This window comes from Somniosus microcephalus, chromosome 8, assembly GCF_052327205.1.
Source record: "Somniosus microcephalus isolate GS21.2 chromosome 8, FLI_Smic_1.0, whole genome shotgun sequence".
In the NCBI taxonomy this organism is placed as follows: Eukaryota; Metazoa; Chordata; class Chondrichthyes; order Squaliformes; family Somniosidae; genus Somniosus; species Somniosus microcephalus.
Genome location: NC_140994.1, coordinates 147,749,117 through 147,772,162, shown reverse-complemented (window position 1 = coordinate 147,772,162; position 23,046 = coordinate 147,749,117). Strand labels below are relative to the sequence as shown.

The window sequence follows — 23,046 nt, the reverse complement described above, 5'->3', positions numbered from 1 at the left end:
CCCGGGGCCTGCCATTTTTTTTAAAGATCTCCACTCACAAAATGAGACATTGAAAAATTCTGTAATGCAATAATCATGCTACTGTTCCAAAATACAATGTTTACCATTTCAAATTATCTATTACTTTCAAAGTTCTGGCTTGATCAGTGTTGAGCAATATAATTGTTGGTATGGTTGTTTCAATGATGGTCATGTTGCCTGTGTGTTATATATTTCTAGGACTCTGTCTTGAACAGTTTTAATTTGTCATTGCCTTGATTGTCTCCAAAGCCTTTGATACGGTCTGGTATTGTGCATTTCTAAGAAAGTTATTATCATATGATTCCCTTCCAATGCTGTGTTTATGGCTATATACTTTACTTTCAAATTGCTTTATCTATGCTGCAGTTGATGGCTCATTCTCTTGACTCTTTCAATACATGCATATTTTCCATCTCCTACTTTTCATTCACCTCAATGATGAATGAAGCCATCTAACCATATCCATTGTGCTGCCGATCATTCCTGTTTGCATTCAGCTTCTTTTGGTCTGCACAGTCAGAGTTTTGTAAGCTGCATTCCTTTTACAGATTATTGGCTTAATCATTATATCTTGATCTTTTCAATTCCTTTGGGATGTTGAAAATCTTGTTTCTTTAAGTTCTTCAAATACCTGCCTATGCTTCTTGCATGCCTAACCAATAGCTTCTGCCTCTTACCTTTGATGACTCAACACTTATGGGGAGAAATTCGGTATCGCCCCGTTTGGGGCGCTAACTTTTAAAAGTTGAAAAAATTAGCGCCAGGCACTGATGTTTTTCAACTTCTAAAAATTTGGGGTTTGCGCTCCAGGAAGGAAGTGGAGCACTAAATCAAGCTCTCCACTTCCTTCCTGGAGCGCAACAAGCAGCAGGTGGGGCGGTAGTTGTGCAGCCCTGGACAATGGGCCGTGCAGCACTGCTGCGTTAGAAGGCTCCATCCCTCTCTTAAAGGAAGGGCCATTGCTGCAGGCTCTGCAAGAGGAAAACTTACCTGGTCCTTGATGGCAGCCATGATCCGGCCTGATACACTGCAGCAGAGTGCCGGGCTGATCGAGCACTGGCGAAGACAAGGGAAAAAAAAGAGAGAGAGCATTTTACAATATTTTCACTAACCTCGGCCACCTCACCTTTAAGTATCGCCCCCGAAGTGCCCGTCCTCCCGATGAACACCTCCTGCAGCTGCTGGTTTTTGCCCGACAATGCTGCAGGGGGGCGGCACTTCTAATGCTTCTTTACACTCCTGAAAAGGATACAAGAAATAGCTCTTTGTCTAATAAGTGATAACTTGATCACCTCAAATCTCCAGCCCCCTTCTCTCTGGTGTTTTCTTTATTGTCTCTCTCTTAGTTGTACTAAGAAGGTCAGTGTTGTTTTTAACTATACCCTCTCAGGTTGCAAATACACCACCCCCACATGTTTATTGTGTTCAAACCAAGACTAATCACGCAGCCCTACTCAAATTAATTGGGCTTGAATTTGTTGACATGTTTTTTATTCGTTCCTGGGATGTGGGCATCGCTGGCAAGGCTAGCATTTATTGCCCATCCCTAAAGGTGGTGGTGAGTCGCTTTCTTGAAGTGCTGCAGTCCGTGCGATGAAGGTTCTCCCATAGTGCTGTTAGGGAGGGAGTTCCAGGATTTTGACCCAGTGATGATAAAGGAACGGTGATATATTTCCAAGTCAGGATGGTGTGTGACTTGGAGGAGAACTTGGAGGTGGTGGTGTTCCCATGTGCCTGCTGCCCTTGTCCTTCCAGGTGGAAGAGGTCGCAGGTTTGGGAGGTGCTGCCGAAGAAGCCTTGACGAGTTGCTGCATTGCATCTTGTAGATGGTACACACTGCAGCCACAGTGCACCAGTGGTGGAGGGAGTGAATGTTTAAGGTGGTGGATGGGGTGCCAATCAAGCGGGCTGCTTTGTCCTGGATGGTGTTGAGCTTCTTGAGTGTTGTTGGAACTGCACTCATCCAGGCAAGTGGAGAGAATTCTATCCCACGCCTGACTTGTGCCTTGTAGATGGTGGAAAGGCCTTGGGGAGTCAGGAGGTGAGACACTCGCCACAGAATACCAAGCCTCTGACCTGCTCTTGTAGCCACTGTATTTGTGACTGGTCCAGTTAAGTTTCTGGTCAATGGTGACCCCCCCCCCGCCCCAGGATGTTGATGTTGGGGGAATTTGACGATGGTAATACCATTGAATGTCAAGGGGTGGTGGTTAGACTCTCGCTTGTTGGAGATAGTCATTGCCTGGCACTTAAATGGCGTGAATGTTACTTGCCACTTTTCAGCCCAAGCCTGAATGTCATCATGGTCTTACTGCATACAGGCATGGACTGCTTCATTATCTGAGGAGTTGTGAATTAAATTGAACACTGTGCAATCAGCAAACGCACCCACTTCTGACCTTATGATGGAGGGAAGATCATTGACGAAGCTGCTGAAGGTGGTTGGGCCGAGGACACTGCCATGAAGAACTCCTGCAGCGATGCCATGGGACTAAGATGATTGACCTCCAACAGCCACAACCAACTTCCTTTGTGCTAGGTATGACTCCAGCCAGTGGAGCGTTTTCCCCCTGATTCCCATTGACTTCACTTTTATTAGGGCTCCTTGATGCCAGACACGGTCAAATGTTGCCTTGATATCAAGGGCAGTCCCTCTTGCCTCACCTCTGGAATTCAGCTCTTTTGTCCATGCTTGGACCAAGGCTGTAATGAGGTCTGGGGCCGAGTGGTCCTGGCAGATCCCAGAGCATCAGTGAGCAGGTTATTGATGAGCAAGTGTTGCATGCTAGCACTGTCGACAACACCTTCCATCACTTTGACGATTGAGAGTAGACTGATGGGAGTGGTAATTGTCCACATTGGATTTATCCTGCTTTTTGTGGACAGGACATACCTGGGCAGTTTTCCACATTGTCGGGTAGATGCCAGTGTTGTAGCTGTACTGGAACAGCTGGGCTAGAGGCGCGGCTAGTTCTGGAGCACAAGTCTTCAGCACGACAGCCGGGATGTTGTTGAGGTCCATAATCTTTGCTGTATCCAGTGTGCTCAGCCGTTTCTTTATCACGTGGAGTGAATTGAATTGGCTGAAGTCTGGCTTCTGTGATGGTGGGGACCTCAGGAGGAGGCCAATACGGATCATCCACTCTGCACTTCTGGCTGAAGCTCGTTGCAAACGCTTCAGCCGAGTCTTTTGCACTCGCGTGCTGGGTTCCACCATCATTGAGGATGGGGATATTCATAGACTGGATATAGCAGGACTGCAGAGCTTTGATCTGATCCGTTGGTTGTGAGATTGCTTAGCTCTGTCCATAGCATGCTGCTTCCGCTGTTTAGCATGTATGTAGTCCTGTGTTGCAGCTTTAGCAGGTTGGCACCACCATAATGGCATATCTATTATGGTATGCAGTTATGGTGAAGAAGTTCCATGAAATTATGGCGTGAGTGACTTATGCCATTACATACAACAACAATAACAACAACTTGCATTTATATAGTGCCTTTAACATAGTAAAACTTCCCAAGGCGCTTCATAGGAGTATTATAAGACAGAAAATTTGACACCAAGCTACATAAGGAGAAATATAGGCAGGTGGCCAAAAGCTTGGTCAAAGTGGTAGGTTTTAAGGAGCGTCTTAAAGGAGGAAAGAGAGATAGCGAGGCGGAGAGGTTTTGGAAGGAAATTCCAGAGCTTAGGGCCTAGGCAACAGAAGGCACGGCCACCAATGGTTGAGCGATTATAATCAGGGATGCTCAAGAGGGCAGAGTTAGGGGAGAGCAGATATCTCTTCGTTGCGGGGGGGGGGGTGGCGGCGGTGGGTTGTGGGGCTGAAGGAGAGTACGACAGAGATAGGGAGGGGCGAGGCTATGGAGTGATTTGAAAACAAGGATGAGAATTTTGAAATCGAGGCACTACTTTAACGGGAGCCAATGTAGGTCAGCGAGCACAGGGGAGATTGGCGAACGGGACTTGGTGCGAGTTAGGACACGGGCAGCCGAGTTTTGGATGACCTCAAGTCACATCACGTCATAATTTGCTGAGGCTGTTGCGCTGCTCCAGAGCCCCTCGCCCAAAAAGTCGGATGATTAAACTGACCACGTCACCGTGGCACAGGAGGCCATTCAAGTGGGGAGAGTGAAAAGGAATGTAGGGGACAGTATAGTCGGGGATAGATACTGTTCTCTGCAGTTGTGACCGGGAGTTCCGAAAACTATATTGCATGCCTGGTGCCAGGGTTAAGGATATCTGCTTGCGGCTGGAGAAGAATTTGGAGTGGAAAGGGGAGGCTTCAGTTGTCGTGGTCCATGTAGGAAGCAATGGCATAGGTAGAACTAGGAATGAGGCTCTGCTGAGAGAGTTTGAGGAGCTAGGGTTGAAATTAAAACACAGAACCTCACTGGTAGTGCTCTCTGGATTGTTACCTGAGCCACGCGCAAATTGGCATAGGGACAAACAGATTAGAAGATTAAATGCGTGGCGTGAGAGACAAGGGTTTCACTTCATGGGGCATTGGCACCAGTATTGGGGAAAGAGGGAGCTGTTCCGTTGGGGCAGGCTCCATTTAATCTAGGCTGAGACCAGTGTCCTGGCAAATCGAATAACTAGGGTGGTAGGTAGGGCTTTAAACTAATCAAGGGGGTGGGAGGATTCAGGAAAGGATAAATTCAAAAGCAGTAAGAGAAATGTCACGGTTGTAGAGCAGAGTAGCGATTTGGGTAAATATAAGCAGGTCAAGAAGGGACAGAGAGCTTAACAAAGGTAATAGGGCATTAGTGACTAAGGTGACATCAGGGAAAAATAGGAAAAAGTTAAAGCTAAAGGCATTATATCTGAATGCGCAAAGTATTCACAACAAAATAGATAGAAATAAATGGGTTTGATCTAATAGCCATTACAGAGATGAACTGTATCACAGTATGGTATGGCAGCTGTAGCTACTATGATCGGAAAGCCCTGCAGCGGGTAGTCAAAACTGCCCAACGCATTACCGGCACTTGGCTACCGACCATAGAGCACATATACCAGAAACGCTGTTTATGGAGGTCACGGACCATCATCAAAGACCCTACCCACCCCAGCCACAGTCTGTTCGCCCTCCTGCCATCTGGGAGACGCTACAGATGCATTCGCACCCGAACGACCAGATTTAGGAACAGCTTCTTTCCCAGGGCTGTCATCCTACAGAACTCCACAAATAAACTCTAAAGCCTGCACATCTGCCAATGCACTTTATTATGTTTATGTTAATGTATTACAAGCCAAATGAATGTTGAATGTTTAAATGTCTTAATCTAAATGTACACTCTCGGGAGCCGCAAGCCTACATTTCGTTGTACTGCACTTGTGCACTAACAATGACAATAAAGTTGATTATTATTATTATTATTATTATGGTTGCACAGTGACCAAGGTTGGGAACTAAATATTCCAGAATACTTGACTTTTAGAAGAGATAGACAAAATGGAAAAGGTTGCGGGGGGGGGGGGGTGGTGGGGGGGTGGTGGATATCCCTGATAATAAACAATGGGATAAAGACAGTAGAGAGATAAGATCGAAGCTCAGAAAATTAAGATGTAGAATCACATTGGATGGAGCTAACAAACAACAAGGGGCAGAAAACACTGGTGGGAGTAGTTTATAGGCCCCCTTACGGCAGTTGTAGTGTCAGGCACTGTATAAATCAGGAAATTAGAGGTGCAAGTAACAAAGCTAATACAGTAATTATGGGGGACTTCAATTTACGTATAGACTGGGCAAACCAAATTTGCAGTAATAGTGCAGTAGATGAGTTCATGGAATACATTCAAGATAGTTTTCTAGATCAGTATGTCGAGGAACTAACTTGGAAACAAGCTATTTTAGACCTAGTATTGTGTCGTGAGACAGGGTTAATTAATAACCTTGTAGTAAAGGAGCCTCTGGGGAGCAGTGATCATTATATGATAGTGATTTGGTTAAATACGAAACTAGGATCTTAAATCTGAACAAAGCAAACTATGTAGGTATGAGGGGAAAGTTGGCTAAGGTAGATTGGGAAACTAGATTAAAAGATATGACGGTACATAAGCAATGGCAAAAATTTAAAGAAACAATTCATAATTCGCAGCGAATATAGATTCCCTTAAGGAATTTAAAAAAAAACACAAGAAAATTGGTCCAACCATGGTTAACAAGTTAAATATAGTATTCAATTAAAAGAAGAGGCTTATAATGTTGCCTAAAAGAGTAGCAAGCCTGAGGATTGGGAGGATTTTAGAATTTAGCAAAGTATGACCAAGACATTGATAAAGAGAGAAAAGAGAATATGAGAATAAACTAGCAAGAGGCAGTCGGCATGGCGGCTTGAGACCCCATTGTTGCTTCCATCCCGCTGCAGAAATTTACTTTGCGCTAATGGGGCCAATTAAGCCCACCCTGCGCGTTACCTGGCCCTATTAAATGGTGCAGGTCTGATGACTTTATCGACAATGTGTTTTCAGCCAGGATAAATAAAGGAGCCATTGCCACCTGCATGGAGCAGCTAATGCACCACTCACAGGAACACATGGTCTCTATGGAGAATTGGTGGCTCTCTATGGAAAATAGATGGCTCTTTATGGAGCGTAGATGGCAGAGGCTCATAGACCTCCTGTCTAGGAGGGATGTCAGCGTAGACGTGGGTCTTCATGGCCTCACTGATCTGGAGCAAGGTGCTCTTCAGCTCCTTGCTAGCAGGGAAGTGCGGGTAACCCATGAGAGGGATGATGGTGAAAGGGGACATGGAAAACATAGAAACATAGAAACATAGAGATAGGAACAGGAGTAGGCCATTCGGCCCTTCGAGCCTGCTCCGCCATTCAATGAGATCATGGCTGATCTTCGTCTGAGATCATAGCTGATCTTACCAGTTCAGTACCCCGTCCCCGCCTTTTCTCCGTAACCCTTAATCCCCTTAGCCTTCAGAAATATATCCAATTCTCTCTTGAAAATATTTATTGAATTAGCCTTCGCAGCCCTCTGTGGCAGGGAATTCCACAGGCTCACCACTCTTTGAGTGAAGAAATTCTTCCTCATCTCTGTTTTAAATGATTTGCCCGCTATTTTTAGACTGTGGCCCCTGGTTCTGTGCTCCCCGGCCATTGGAAACATTCTCTCTGAATTCAGCCTGTCCAGGCCTGCCATAATTTTATATGTTTCGATGAGATCCCCTCTCAATCTTCTAAACTCCAGTGAGTACAAGCCCAAACTATTTAATCTCTCTTCGTAGGTCATTCCCGCCATTCCAGGTATCAGCCTGGTGAATCGCCGTTGCACTCTTTCCATGGCAAGAACATCCTTCCGCAGATGGGGCGACCAAAACTGTACACAATACTCCAGATGCGGTCTCACCAGCACCTTGTACAGCTGTAGTAAGGTATCCCTATTCCTATACTCGAACCCCCTTGATATGAAGGCCAACATACCATTTGCCTTCTTAATCGCCTGTTGCACCTGCATGCTCTCCTTCAGTGACTGGTGCACAAGAACACCCAGGTCCCTCTGCACTTCCCCATCTCCCAATCTATTGCCATTTAGATAATAATCTACCCTCCTGTTTTTACCCCCAAAGTGGATAACCTCGCATTTATCCACATTATAGTGCATCTGCCACGTATCCGCCCATTCCCCCAACCTGTCCAAATCGCACTGTAGCCTCCTGACATCCTCATCAGAGCCCACCCCTCCTCCTAGTTTAGTGTCGTCAGCGAATTTGGGAATATTGCATCCAATTCCCTGATCCAGATCATTTATATATATTGTGAACAGCTGGGGTCCCAGGACAAATCCTTGCGGCACCCCGCTGGTCACTGCCTGCCACTCCGAAAACGAGCCGTTTATTCCAACTCTCTGTTTTCTATCCGCCAGCCAGTTCTCTATCCACGTTAATACTTTGCCCCCAATCCCATGAGCCTTAATTTTGCATGATAATCTTTTGTGTGGAACCTTATCGAAGGCTTTCTGGAAGTCAAGGTACACCACATCCACTGGCTCTCCCCCATCTATTTTACCAGTTACTTCCTCAAAAAATTCCAGCAGATTAGTCAAACACGATTTACCCTTTGTAAATCCATGTTGACTCTGTCCGATCCTTTCCCCATTTGTCAAGTGCTCCGCTATTTTATCCTTAATAATGGACTCTAGCATTCTGCCCACAACCGATGTAAGGCTTACTGGTCTATAATTCCCTGCTTTCTCTCTACCCCCCTTTTTAAATATTGGGGTAACATTAGCTACCCTCCAATCCACGGGTACTGTTCCCGAGTCAATGGAGTTCCGGAAGATGATCCTTAGAGCATCTGCTATCTCCAGGGCCACCTCCTTAAGTACCCTAGGATGTAGTTTATCAGGCCCCGGGGATTTGTCGGCCTTCAGTCCCCTCAACTTACCCAGCACCATATCCCTAGAGATACTAATTTCTGTCAGCTCCTCCCTCTCATTAGTCCCTATGTTTGCCGATATTCCTGGGAGGTTATTTGTGTCCTCCTTTGTGAATACAGAACCAAAGTATGAGTTTAATTGGTCTGCCATTTCCTTATTCTCCATTATATATTCTCCCGAATCGGACTGCAAGGGACCGACTTGGGATTTTACCAGTCTTTTCCTCCTGATATACCGATAAAAGCTTTTGCAGTCTGTCTTTATGTTTGCTGCAAGTTTACTTTCGTATTCTATTTTCCCCTTCCTGATTAATCCCTTTGTCCTCTTTTGCTGTATCTTGTACTGCCCCCAATCTTCCGGTCTGGTGCTTTTTTTTGCCAGTTGATATGCCCTTTTTTTTGATTTTATGCTGTCCCTAATTTCCCTCGTTATCCACGGTTGAGTCACCTTTTTAGGTTTATTTTTGTGCCAAACCGGTATAAACATGTTCTGGAATTCTTCCATTCTATCTTTGAATGCTTGCCATTGTCTATCCACTGTCAATCCCCCCAGAAACACCACCCAATCAATCTTACCCAATTCCCGTCTCATACCCTCGTAATTCCCTTTATTTAAGTTCTGGACCTTAGTCTCTGATTCAATTTCCTCACTCTCCATCTCGACTGAGAGCTCGATCATATTATGATCGCTCTGACCCAAGGGGCCTCGTACAAGAAGATTGCTGATAAGTCCCTTCTCATTGCACAATACCCAGTCTAAAATGGCCTGATCTCGAGTCGGCTCCTCGACATATTGGTCCAGATAACCGTCCCGAAAACATTCCAGGAATTCCTCCTCCTCAGAATTTTTACTAGTTTGGGTAGTCCAATCAATATGTAAATTAAAGTGTGGACTTCTCTCCCGTTGCCACCCCCTCAGTTAGAGCCCCAGATGCCTCCTCAAACAGCGATGGCCAAGTCTGCCCTGCACAGTCGCAGACTTTGGCGGGGCCATCACAGGCTCCAAAATTCAAAGGACGTCCACCAAGAGTAAGCAGTCGCAGCAGGGAAGGGAGCAGGCTGCCTCTACCTCTGCTGAAGCCACAGGGGTAGCACCTCGTACAAGCACGCGTAAGATAAAGATATGATACAAGGAGATTCACAAGGGTAGCCACTTAAATGTTTTATTCAACGTTAATGTCAATTTTCCACTAATGTAATGTCATGTCAACCATAAAAATCTTTATTTTCACTACATTCCGGTCTTGGACAAATTTGTGTGCACCTCTGGAAGTGGCTCAGTGAGTTGCAGTGAATGGTGAGACATAACGGTAGCTCCAGCAATGGTGGTCAGTGTGAAGGAATGGCTTGGTCATTGTCGGGATGCTTTATGGTGTTGCTGTGGGGTGGTGCCAACCTGGCGCAGCATGTGAGTGTACTGCGTTAAGTTAAATAAATCTGGCCATGGTGAGGCCATCCCTAGTCTTCCGGGCAGCAATGTGCTCGGGTGCTGGTGGAATCTGGGCCGTAAGTTCCTCCAGCTCCTCCTCATCTTCCAGCTGATGCTCCTCCACTCCTCATGCAGTGCTGATCCTCGCTGCTGCGCTATTTTGTGCACGGTGCAGCTGACCTCAATGATTCTGGAGACCCTGGCTGATGCGTACCGACAGTCTCCTCCAGATCTGTTAAAGCATCTGAAGCGCATTTTGAGCATTCCTATTGTCTGCTCTATGACACATCTGGTGCAAATCTGGCTTTCATTGTATCTCTCCTGGGCCTCAGTACTTGGTCTCCTCAAGGGTGTCATGAGCCACGTCTTCAGTGGACAGCCCTTGTCTCCAAGCAGTCAGTCGGTAAGTCTGTTTGGAGGAGCGACGAGCTGAGGGAGGGTGGACTGGTGAAGGACAAAAGAGTCATGGCAGCTGCGAGGGAATTTGGCGCACACATGCATAATGATCTTCCTATGGTTGCAGACCAGCTGCACATTGAGGGCATGGAAGCCCTTGCGGTTGACAAAGACTCCTGGCTTATGATGGGGTGCCCTGATGGCCACATGTGTGCAGTCGATGATGCCCTGCACCCATGGGAAGCCAGCCAGCGTGGCAAAGCCGAGCGTCTGCTCAGTAACACTGGCTTCATCAATGGCAAAGTTGATATAATTGGCTGACTTGTCAAAGAGGGCATCGGTGATCTGTGTGATGCATCTGTGGGCGGTCGACTGTGAGATGCCGCAAATGTTTGCTGCAGATCCCTGGAAGGAGCCTAAGGCGAAGAAGTTGAGAGCATTGATGACTTTGACAGCCACTGGTAAGGCATGTCCACCCGCTCCTCTGGGCTGCAGGTCTTGTTCAAGCAATGTGGAAATGTCTGCGATGACCTGGTGCGATAGCCCGAGTCTCCTTTGGCACTGCTGCTCAGTCATGTTGAGGAAGCTCATCCTCTGCCTGTATACTCTGCAGCCCTGCACTGATGCCCTCTGTCCTGTGCAGCATCAGATGGTTGAGGAGAAGGTTGGTGTTGTTGATGTTGCTGGTGTGCCTGGTGCTGCTGGTGTTGGGGCTCACCATGGTCCGATTCTGAGTTCCAAGGTGAGGCAGTATAAATGGCACCCATGCTGATGGAATAGATGGCTGGTCAAGTAGAGATGAGAGAAGCAATCTTTCATTGGTGTGATAGGTTGTACCAATGAGGTGAGACTGAATGGCGACTTTGCTGGAAATACTTGCAGCCTGCAGAAAGCAGGGAATGCAGTCCGCAACAGCTTCTGCCTGAGGAAAGTGACCAGTTGTGAGGTGAGAGCTTCTGTAGTACATTTCATGCTGTCATCTAATCAGCTGAAGCAATGGCCCCACAACTCCCACCTCAGGCTGACAGACATGGTTCCTGAGCTGCGTGAATCCCATGGGCAGCCAGGGAAATTTGAAAGGTAGGCTGAAAAGGCGCTTAAGGGTCTGACAAGTACCTGTTAATGATTTGAATTAGGTCACCCTCTGCCGGTTGGGTTGCTGCTGCACTGGCAAATGCGCCCAAGGGAAAGGTGTGTGGGGCGGGATAACAGTGGGTTCCCAACCCGCTGCAACTTATTTCAAATCTCCCACCTGATCTGCCTCCGATCACACCCGCATGGACCCCAGAAAATTCCAGCCTTCAAATCAGATTGTAAATGTTTCTATTAGTTATATAAAAAGGAAGAGATTAGCGCATGTAAACGTTGGTTCCTTACAGGTAGAGACAGGAGAAATTATAATGAGGAATAAGGAAATGGCAGAGACATTAAACAAATACCTTGGCCTAGAAATTCAGTTAGGGGCGCCCAGCTCGCCTGGGCGCCGGAATTACCACTGCGCGCAGAGCCACTTGCGCCAGCGGGAAATTCAGTTTCAGTGCCCCAAGTGGAAGCCGGCCGCTAAACAAGGGTTTCGGTGCCCCGCTTGGGGCGCTGAAACTGAATATCGGCGTGTAAAGTGCCGCAGCGCCACCAGCTGCGGCACGGCAGCCTGCGGTACTGCAGGCCTTCCTCTCATTCTTAAGGGGGAGGTGCCTGCAACAGCGCGATCTCCGCTCGCGAGTGCCGGCAAATGAGCCCGGCACCAAGGAGAAGTGCCGGGCTCTCTGGAAACAGCCGGCAATGCCGCGGGGGGGGGGGGGGTGTCGGAGGCCGGGGAAGGAGGTGCGGGCAGGCGGCTGCCGAAAAAGCGGCCGGCCGCACCTCCACCTTAACTCGCCCCACTACCGGCACAGGTAGGTCCCGTGTACCGGTCGCTGTTTGCGGCCGGCGCGGGGGAGGCGGCAGCAACCAAATATGGCCAGTGGGGCGCTGCGCACACCGATGACGTCATCGGTGGCGGCGCAGCGCTACTGGCTAACGCCGCCATTAGCGCCCCGCTAAATATCGCGGTAGGGTTGCACAGTGGCGCAAAAGCCCTCTTTGGGCGCAAACTGGTGGCGCAGGCCACTGAATTTCTAGGCCTTTGTATCTGTCTTCACAGAAGAAGACACAAAAAACGTTCCAGAAATAGTGGGGAACCAAGGGTCTAGTGAGAATGAGGAACTTAAAGAAATTAGTATTAGTAACGAAATAGTACTGGAGAAATTAATGGGACTAAAAGCTGACAAATCCCCTGGTCCTGATGGCATACATCCTACGGTTTTTTAGAGGTGGCTACAGAGATAGTGGATGCATCGGATTGGATCTTTCAGATCCCTGGGGATTGGAAACTAGCAAATGTAGCCCCGCTGTTCAAGAAAGGAGATAGAGAGAAAATAAAGAGCTTATAGACCAGTTAGCCTGACCTCAGTAGCAGGGCAAATGCCAGAATCTATTACTAGGGACGTGGTAACAGGGCACTTGGAAAATCATAATATGATTGGGCAGAGTCAACATGGATTTATGAAAGGGAAATCGTGTTTGACAAATCTGTTAGAGCTTTTTAAGGTTGTAATTAGCAGGGTAGATCAGGGGGAACCAGTGGATGTAATATATTTGAATTTTCAAAAGGATTCAATAAGGTGCCATACAAGAGGTTATTGCACAAAATTATGGCTCAGGGGATTGGGGGTAATATATTAGCATGGATTGAGGATTGGTTAACAGACAGAAAACAGAGTAGGAATAAACGGGTCATTTTCGGGTTTGTAGGCTGTAACTAGTGGGGTACCGCAAATATCAATGCTTAGGCCTCAGCTAATTACTATCTATATTAATAGCTTAGGTGAGGGGACCGAGTGTAATATATCCAAGTTTGCTGACGATACAAAGCTAGGTGGGAAAGTAAGTTGTGAGGAGGACGCAAAGAAGCTGCAAGGGGATATAGATAGATTAAGTAAGTGGGCAAGAACATGGCAGATATACTATAATGTGGAGCAATGTGAAGTTATCTACTTTGGTAGGAAAAATAGAAAAGCAGAATATTTTTTAAAAGGTGAGATTGGGAAATGTTGGTATTCAGAGGGACCTGGGTGTCCTTGTATACGAATCACAAAGTTAACAGCAAGAAATTAGGAAAACAAATGGTATGTTAGCCTTTATTACAAAAAGCGTGTAAGAGTAAAGAAGCCTTACTGTAATTATATAGGGCCTTGGTGAGACCACACCTGGAGTACTGTGTACAGTTTTGGTCTCCTTACCTAAGAAAGGATATATTCGCCTTAGAGGAAGTGCAACAAAAGTTCACAATACTGATTCCTGGGATGGGGGAATTTTCCTACGAGGAGAGATTGAGTAGACTAGGCCTATATACCCTAGAGTTTAGAAGAATGAGATGATCTCATTGAAATGTATAAAATTCTTAAGATACTTGACAGAGTAGATGCTGGGAGGATGTTTCCCCTGGCTGGAGAGTCAAGAACTAGGGGTCACAGTCTCAGAATAAGAGGTCAGCCATTTAGGACTGAGATGAGGAGAAATGTCTTCACTCAGAGGTTATAAACCATGTTCTCCTTAAGCTGCATGGCTGTGCAGCTTTCTGCACCTTCCGCGCAGCCGGCTCGCCTGCTTTTCAATGGGGAAAGCCAGGCATGCGCTGTATTTTGAATGGGGCGTGCAGCCTCTAAAAGGGGCCTCGCACCCAAAAAAAAATTAACAGGAACATTGGTTGTGAATCTTTGGAATTCTCTACTGCAGAGGGCTGTGGATGCTCAGTCGTTGAGTATATTCAAGACAGAGATCGATAGATTTTTGGATACTGAGGGAACCAAGGAATATGGGGATAGTGTGGGACGGTGGACTTGAGGCAGAAGATCAGCCATGATCTTATTGAATGGCAGAGCAGACTCGAAGGGCCAAATGGCCTACTCCTGCTATTTTTAATGTTCCTATAACAGCTAATTATCATAGCTCCACCCCTCATTAAAATCAACTGCGAGATCTAATTTGCTGAATTAACGGCACTTTGATCACCACAGCCACTTAGACCATTACAGAGTGGTGCTGGAGGGCTCGGGAAAGTATTCAATCGCTCAACTTGTGGCCTGAGGGCAACTTCTTTACTGACTTGTTCTAGGAACTAAAATCTTAAACCTCAGTTAAATATTGGGCCAGCATTTGCGATCAGAGCCTCCGACCTGCAAAAATTCTACGAATGTATCTGGTGGCCCGGGAGATAGGGCTTGCGATTCTGGGCCTCTCCGGGTCTGCGTGGGCAGAGGTCCCCGTATCCCAGGGATGCAAGCTGTTTGTAGGCGCCCCTGGGATCATGGGGGCCAGCCCAACCAATAAAAGAAGGGAATCCCCATTCATACTTATTGGAGTTCTGCCTTGCACCTGTTTTTACCAAGCGTAAGAATTTGACGGGCATTCAGCAAGCGGAATTTGGGCAAAGAGCGCAACTCTCCACCCACAGAGGCCTTTCTCCCAGGGATGTGGAGGATCTGTCAAGAGAATTCTTGACAGATTGCAGTGCCGGGTTTTAGCGCATGTACTTCACATGCCTAAACCTGGAACTTGCGTGGCCCCTATGGGTGTGTACACACCTCGTATGCACCCGTAGGGGTCGCAAAATATGGCCCAGTGTTTTGACAGCTAGGAATTTTCTGATTTTCTATCAATTAATGTTATTTCTTTTTTAATACTTATTACAGTTGTACACGTGGATTGCAGCCAATAATAAAATATGGCTAGTGATCGCACGCAGTTTGGGAGACGATCCGATGCACATGGGTCCCTTCTCATTGCTGATTTATATACTTATATTGTTTCAGTACAAACCCATCAATCAAATTAAATCTGACCTGGACATTCTGTCTGTATGTAATGTGACCCGTCCCCATGTTACCAGATTGGAGCCATTACTCCTTAACACATCCCTGTTCAATAACCTGTTCACCTGTTCTGTTCTGTGTCAGGCCCAGTACATTGGATGTGTATTAGACATTGGCCAAGCTGCACCTGACCCACTGCTATGCTCACTGCAGTATATTCTAATTATTTTTCCAGCAAATTATGGTGTGAATTTGCCACTAGAGGATCGTGGAGCACTGCAGTCTAACTTATGATGTTTTCTTTTATTCGTTCATGGGATGTGGGCATCACTGGCAAGGCCAGCATTTATTGCTCATCCCTAATTGCCCTTGAGAAGGTGGTGGTGAGCCACCTTCTTGAACCGCTGCAGTCCTTGTGGTGAAGGTACTCCCACAGTACTGTTAGGTAGGGAGTTCCAGGATTTTGACCCAGCGACAATGAAGGAACGGCGATATATTTCCAAGTCAGGATGGTGTGTAACTTGGAGGGGAACTTGCAGGTGATGGTCATCCCATGCGCCTGCTGCCCTTGTCCTTCTAGGTGCTGGAGGTCGTGGATTTGGGAGGTGCTGCCGAAGAAGCCTTGGCGAGTTGCTGCAGTGGATCTTGTAGATGGTACACACTGCAGCCATGGTGCGGCAGTGGTGGAGGGAGTGAATGTTTAAGGTGGATGAGGTGCCAATCAAGTGGGCTGCTTTGTTCTGGATGGTGTTGAGTTTGTGGTTGGAGCTGCACTCATCCAGGCAAGTGGATGGTGGAAATGCTTTGGGGAGTTAGGAGATGAGACACTTGCCACAGATTACCCAGCCTCTGACCTGCTCTTGTTGCCACAGTATTTATGTGGCTGGTCTAGTTAAGTTTCTGGTCAATGGTTACTCCCAGGATGTTGAGGGTGGGGGATACGGCGATGGTAATGCCATTGAATATCAAGGGGCGGTGGTTAGAATCTTTCTTGTTGCAGACAGTCATTGCCTGGCACTTGTGTGGCGCGAATGTTACTTGGCTCTTATCAGCCCAAGCCTGAATGTCGTCCACGTCTTGCTGCATGCGGGCATGGACTGCTTCATTATCTGAGGAGTTGCGAATGGAACTAAACACCGCAATCATCAGCGAACATCCCCACTTCTGACCTTATGACGGATGGAAGGTCATTGATGAAGCAGCTGAAGATGGTTGGGCCTAGGACACTGCCCTGAGGAACTCCTGCAACGATGTCCTCGGGCTGAGATGATTGACCTCCAACAACTACAACCATCTTCCTTTGTGCTAGGTATGTCTCCAGCCAGTGAAGAGTTTTCCCCCTGATTCCCACTGACTTCAGTTTTACTAGGGATCCTTGATGCCACACTTTCAAATGCTGCCTTGATGTCAAGGGCAGTCGCTCTCACCTCGCCTCTGGAATTCAGCTCTTTTGTCCATGTTTGGACCACGGCTGTAATGAGGTCTGGAGCCTGGCGGAACCCAAACTGAGCATCGGTTAGAAGGTTGTTGGTGAGTAAGTGCAGCTTGACAGCACCTTCCATCACTTTGCTGATGATTGAGCATAGACTGATGGGGTGTTAATTGGCCGGATTGGCTTTGTCCTGCTTTTTGTGGAAATGAATACCTGAACAGTTTTCTACATTGTCTGTCTGGTAGATGCCAGTGTTGTAGCTGTACTGGAGCAGCTTCGCTAGAGGCGTGGCTAATTCTGGAGCACAAGTCTTCAGCACGACAGCTGGGATGTTGCCAGGGCCCATAGCCTTTGCTGTATCTAGTGCGCTCAGCCATTTCTTGATATCACGGGGAGTGAATCGAATTGGCTGAAGACTGACTTCTGTGATGGTGGGGACCTCCGGAGGAGGTCAATATGGATCATCCACTCAGCACTTCTGGCTGAAGCTGGTTGCAAACGCTTCAGCCTTGTCTTTTGCACTCGCGTGCTGGGCTCCGCCATCATTGAGGATGGGCATATGCATGGATCCTCCTCCTCCCGTTGTTTAATTGTCCACCACCATTCACAACTGGATATAGCAGGACTGTAGAGCTTTGATCTGATCCGTTGGTTGTGGGATCGCTTAGCTCTTGTGTGTAGCATGCTGCTTCTGCTGTTTAGCATGCATGTAGTTATATGTTGCAGCTTCCCCAGGTTGTCACCTCATTCTTAGGTACACCTGGTACTGCTCCTGGCATGCTCTTCTGCACTCCTCATTGAACCAGGGTTGGTCCCCTGGCTTGATGGTAATGGTAGAGTGAGGGATATGCCGGACCATGAGGTTACAGATTGTGGTGGAATACAGTTCTGCTGATGGCCCACAGCGCCTTATGGATGCCCAGTTTTGAGCTGATAGATCTGTTGTGAATGTATCCCATTTAGCACAGTGGTAGTGCCACACAACACAATGGAATGTGTCCTCAGTGTGAGGATGGCACTTTGTCTCCACAATGACACTGTGGTGGTCACTGCTACCAATGCTGTCATGGACAGATGCATCTGCGACATGTAGATTGGTGAGGATGTGGTTAAGCATGTTTTTCCCTCGTTGCTTCTCTCGCAGGCCCAGACTGGCAGCTATGTCCTTCAGGACTCGGCCAGCTCGGTCAGCAGTGGTGCTACCGAACCACTCTTGATGATAGACATGGAAGTCCCCCACCCAGAGTACATATTGTGCCTTTGCTACCTTCAGTGCTTCTTCCAAGCAGTGTTCAACATGAAGGAGAACTGATTCATCAGCCTGAGGTTTCCTTGCCCATGCTTGATCTGAAGCCATGAGACTTCATGGGGTCCAGAGTCAATGTTGAGGACTCCCAGGGCCACTCCCTCCCAACTGTATACCACTGTGTTGCCCCCTCTGGTGAGTAAGGGATGGTGATGGGGGAATCTGGGACATTGGCTGAAAGGTATGATTCTGTCAGGCTGTTGCTTGACTGGTCTATGGGACAGCTCTCCCAATTTTGGCACGATTCCCCAGATGTTAGTGAGGAGGACTTTGCAGGGTCGAATGGGCTGGGTGTGCTGTTTTCTTGTCTGAAGCCAGTGCCTAGGTCGATGCTGAGTGGTTCGTCCAGTTCTATTCTTTTTATTGCTTTTGTTACAACTGTGTGGCTTGCTAGGCCAGTTCAGAGGACAGTTAAGAGTCAACCACATAGCTGTGGGTCTGGAGTCACATATAAGCCAGACCAGGTAAGGATGGCAGATTTCCTTCTCTAAAGGACATTAGTGAACCAGATGGGTTTTTACGACAATCCGATAGTTTCATGTTTACCATTACTGATACTAGCTTTTTATTCCAGATTTATTTAATTAACTGAATTTAAATTCCCCAGCTGCCGTGGTGGGATTTGAACTTGCGTCTCCGGATCATTAGTCCAGGCCTCTGGATTACTAGTCCAGTAACATGACCGCTATGCTACCATTCCCGTGTTCGTTGCTATTGCAGCAAATTATGGGTCATTGTTTTCATTGCCTCCTTCAGACTTTCCTTCCACCTACAGTGACATTTCTCCAGAGAGTGGATTTTCAACCTAATCATAATGGCCCTGAATTTGCAGTCAGTATGATGGCAAACTGTCAGAGTATGCCGTCATACTGCCGTTAAAACAGACTGCAACTTCGGAATTTGGCGCAAGCGCATGTGGAAATCCTGAAGCTGTGGTCTGTCAATGTCAGCTCCACAACTGGCTGCAGTCTGCCCACCCCCCCTGCCAACAGTGAATTCTCGTAAATAATTGAAACTGATGAAAACTTTGGCTCTTCTGCAGTCATTCCGCATTTAAATTCCCCACTAAAATTTAAACCTAAACGGATTAGGCGTAACTGGGGTTTTAACAGCGCATTGACTGCTAAACAAAGGTTAAGGGCCTGGAAAACTAATTTTACTTTGTGCAGTGTGAAATTTGTCAATTTTAATAAAAATTAAAATTTTTAAGAAACTTTTCAAAAATGTTTTAATTTTTTTTTAAAGTTTGTGCATCTTTATTTTAGGTTTGCCTTTTCCCCACGTGAGAACCCCAATCTTCTGCACTCTCTAACTGCTTTTAAAAGTTAAAATTTTAAGGGCTTACTCACTTCTTTGTTCACTGTCTGTGAGAATTCTGCCTTTTGATTGGCTACTTAGACAGCAGGTCGCACAAGGGGATTCCCATTAAGTTCCATTGAATTGAATTCAAGGTTGGAAAACCCGAAGTTCTCAACACAGGGATCACGAGATCCTTGTGTGAAGAGGACTTTGGGGCCAGCAGGGAATGCCTTCGCTTCACTACTGACCACAAATTCAGGACCTGTATATTCGTAATAGTCATTCATGGCAGAAAATCTAGCTGCTTTTTTTTTTAAAGCTTCGCCTAATTGCTGCTTTCTGATTTACTTCACCTGGTGAGCTCCGACCACACCTGCCTTACCAGGTTTAAAAAAAAAAATGCATTGTCCTTTACATATCTTCAATAAACACTAAAATTAAATTGCACAAAGTTTTATTAATCTTGATTAGTTTTAGCCTGGGGAAGGTTGACATCAGTTATTGACTAATGATCTGCGATTGTATTTTGCAGTTTCCTTATTGTGATGGTTCTCACAGAAAACATAATTCAGAAACCAGAGATAACGTTGGACCTTTGATCATAACAAAAATTGCTTGAGTCACAGAATACTGATTCTACAGTATTAAAATGGAAAATTAATTGATTCCAGGACAATATGTATGCATTTTCATGCTTTAATCTGACAAACCAATGTATTGTGCCTTTTGTCTTTCAGAATTTTAATGGTTGTTTTGAAAATAGAGTTTTGTTTAATGTTTGGTCTGTAAACCTTAGCTAATTCTATTATAAAATTATACCTATTAGATTTTAAACAGATTGGTTGCTAATTTTGGCCTGCTGAAGAATCTTTTCTAGCCTACACATATACAGTGTAATTACAATTTAAAAAAAAAGTCGCATTGATGCAGTGCCTTTTATGTCAAACTGTTCAAGAAGAAGGCCCATCGTCACCATCTTTTTTGAAGCCCATATCCCAAGAATGAATTAAAAGATCACGACACTTTACAGAATGTGGAAGCTGTTAGGCAGGCAAATATGCTATGAATGTAACTACGTTTGTGTGTGTCTCAACAGATGAAAGAAATGTCTTTAAATCCACTTACAAATTTCTAATTATACTGGTTTTTTTCATTTGTATACAAAATGAAGTTCCACTAATAATATAGTTTAATTATAAATGTATGTAGTCTGTGAACAAAAATATTAAAGTTGATAGTTAATTCACAATTTTTTTACGTGATTTGACAAACATAAGCCCTGGTATCGGCAAAGTATAATAAATCGGGTGCTTATCTGGAGAAGTGTAGTAGCTGAAATTTTAGAGTTACTCCTGATTTAGTAGCTTTGTCATTTTCTTTTGTTTGAATATTAAAATAAAAATTCAGATTTTTCTTACAAGTAGTATACTCTTTCCTTGATCAGAATAGTTCCCTATATCAGGGATGACCTTTTGGAGTTGGGGGACAGATACACGTGGTGACCTCCAAAATGTCAATGGTGGGGCACTTGGTGATGGTGGTGCCATTAACGGTCAGAGGGAGCTGGTGGGCCCTTTCTTGACTGTAAAGCTTTTATAGATATGTGAAGAGAAAAAGATTGGTGAAGTCAAGCGTAGGTCCCTTGCAGTCAGAATCAGGGGAATTTATAATGGGGAACAAAGAAATGGCAGACCAATTAAATACATATTTTGGTTCTGTCTTCACAAAGGAGGACACAAATAACCTCCCAGAAATGTCGGGGAACATAGGGTCTGATGAAAGGGAGGAACTGAAAGAAATCAGTATTTGTAGGGAAATGGTGTTAGGGAAATTGATGGGATTGAAGGCCAATAAATCCCCAGGGCCTGATAATCTACATCCTAGGGTACTTAAGGAAGTGGCCCTAGAAATAGTAGATGCATTGCTGATCATCTTCCAACATTCGATGGAATCTGGAACAGTGCCCATGGATTGGAGGGTAGCTAATGTTACCCCACTATTCAAAAAAGGTGGTAGAGAGAAAACGGGGAATTACAGACTGGTAGGCCTGACATTGGTAGTGGGAAAAATGCTAGAGTCCATTATAAAAGATGTAATAGCAGAGCACTTGGAAAACAGTGACCGGATCGGACAAAGTCAACATGGATTTACAAAGGGTCAATCGTCCTTGACTAATCTACTGGAATTTTTTGAGGATGTAACTAGTAAAATAGATAAGGGAGAACCAGTGGATGTGGTGTATTTGGACTTTCAGAAGGCTTTCGATAAGGTCCCGCATAAGAGATTAGCGTGTAAAGTTAAGGCACATGGGATTGGGGGCAAGGTATTGACTTGGATAGAGAACTGGTTGGCAGATAGAAAGCAAAGAGTTGGAATAAACGGGTCTTTTTCCCGAGTGGCAGCAGTGACTAGTGGGGTACCGCAGGGATCAGTCCTTGGACCCCAGCTATTCACAATATATATTAATGATCTAGACAAGGGAACTAGATGTAATATCTCCAAGTTTGCAGACGACACAAAGCTGGGTGGGCATGTGTGCTGTGAGGAGGATGCCGAGAAACTACAGGATGATTTGGACAGGTTGGGTGATTGGGGAGAAGCATAGCAGATGCAATATAACGTGGATAAATGTGAGGTTATCCACTTTGGTGTCAAAAATAGGAAGGCAGATTATTATCTGAATGGCAATAGATTGGGAGAAGGGGAAGTGCAATGAGACCTGGGTGTCCTTGTGTGAAGGTAAGCATGCAGGTGCAGCAGGCGGTTAAGAAGGCAAATGGTATGTTGGCCTTCATAGCGAGGGTTTGAGTACAAGAACAAGGATGTCCTGCTGCAGTTGTACAGGGCCTTGGTGAAACCACATCTTGAGTATTGTGTGCAGTTTTGGTCGCCTTATCTGAGGGAGGATGTTCTTGCCATGGAAGGAGTGCAGCGAAGATTCACCAGGCTGATACGTCATTCCTGCCATCCCAGGTATGAGGCGAGATTGGGTCAATTGGGCTTATACTCGCTGGAGTTTAGAAGAATGAGAGGGGATCTCATTGAAACTTATAAAATTCTGAACTTGGATGATCAGCCATGATCGCATTGAATGGTGGAGCAGGCTAGAGGGGCCAAATGGCCCACTCCTGCTCCTATCTTCTATGTTTCTTGTTGCACGTGGACATTGCTTAGCACTTCTGTGGTCTGCTTGTTACCAGCTGCTTGTCAGCCCAAGCTTGAATATTGTGCAAATCCTGCTGTAGGCTGACATGAGCTGCTTTATCTGAAGAGTTGTGAATGACACTAATGACCGGAATTATCAGCGAACAGCTATGACAAAGGAAGTTCATTGATACAGCAGCTAAAGATAGCTGTGCTGAGGACATTTCCCTGAGGAACTCCTGCAACAATGTCCTGAGGCTGTAATGACCAGCCTTTGACAAACACTTCTTTCGTGTCAGGTATGACTTCAGCCACTGGAGAATTTTCCCATTGATCCCTATTGACCTCAATTTTGCCAGGATTCCATGGTGCCACACTTGGTTGAATGATGGTTTAATGTCAAGGGCAGTCACTTGTCCTCTGGCATTCAGCTCTTGTGCCATGCCTAGATTAAGGCTGTGATGAGGTCTGGAGCCAAGTGGTTCTAATGGCAACCAAACTGAGCATGGAAAACCGTATTAGTGAAGCATGTGTTGCTTGATAGCACTGTTGATAACTCCTTGCATCACTAAACTGATGATAGGGAGGAAGCTGATAGGTTGGTAATTGACCAAGTAAGATTTATCCTGATTTTTTTCTGCATAGGACACACCTGGGCAGTCTTCCATATTTGATAGATGCTATTTTCTTAACTACAGAAACAGCTTGGTGAGGAGAGTGGCTAGCTCTGGTGCACACATGATGTCAGGGCTCATAGCCTTTGCTGTGTCC

General features: G+C 46.0%; 1 pseudogene; it reads left to right on the top strand.

Annotated features, from left to right (window-relative positions):
- The window catches only part of LOC147113858 (CDGSH iron-sulfur domain-containing protein 1 pseudogene), a 101,872-nt pseudogene extending 81,340 nt beyond the window's left edge, over positions 1 to 20,532 (top strand).
- Positions 20,533 to 23,046: the final 2,514 nt, after the last annotated feature.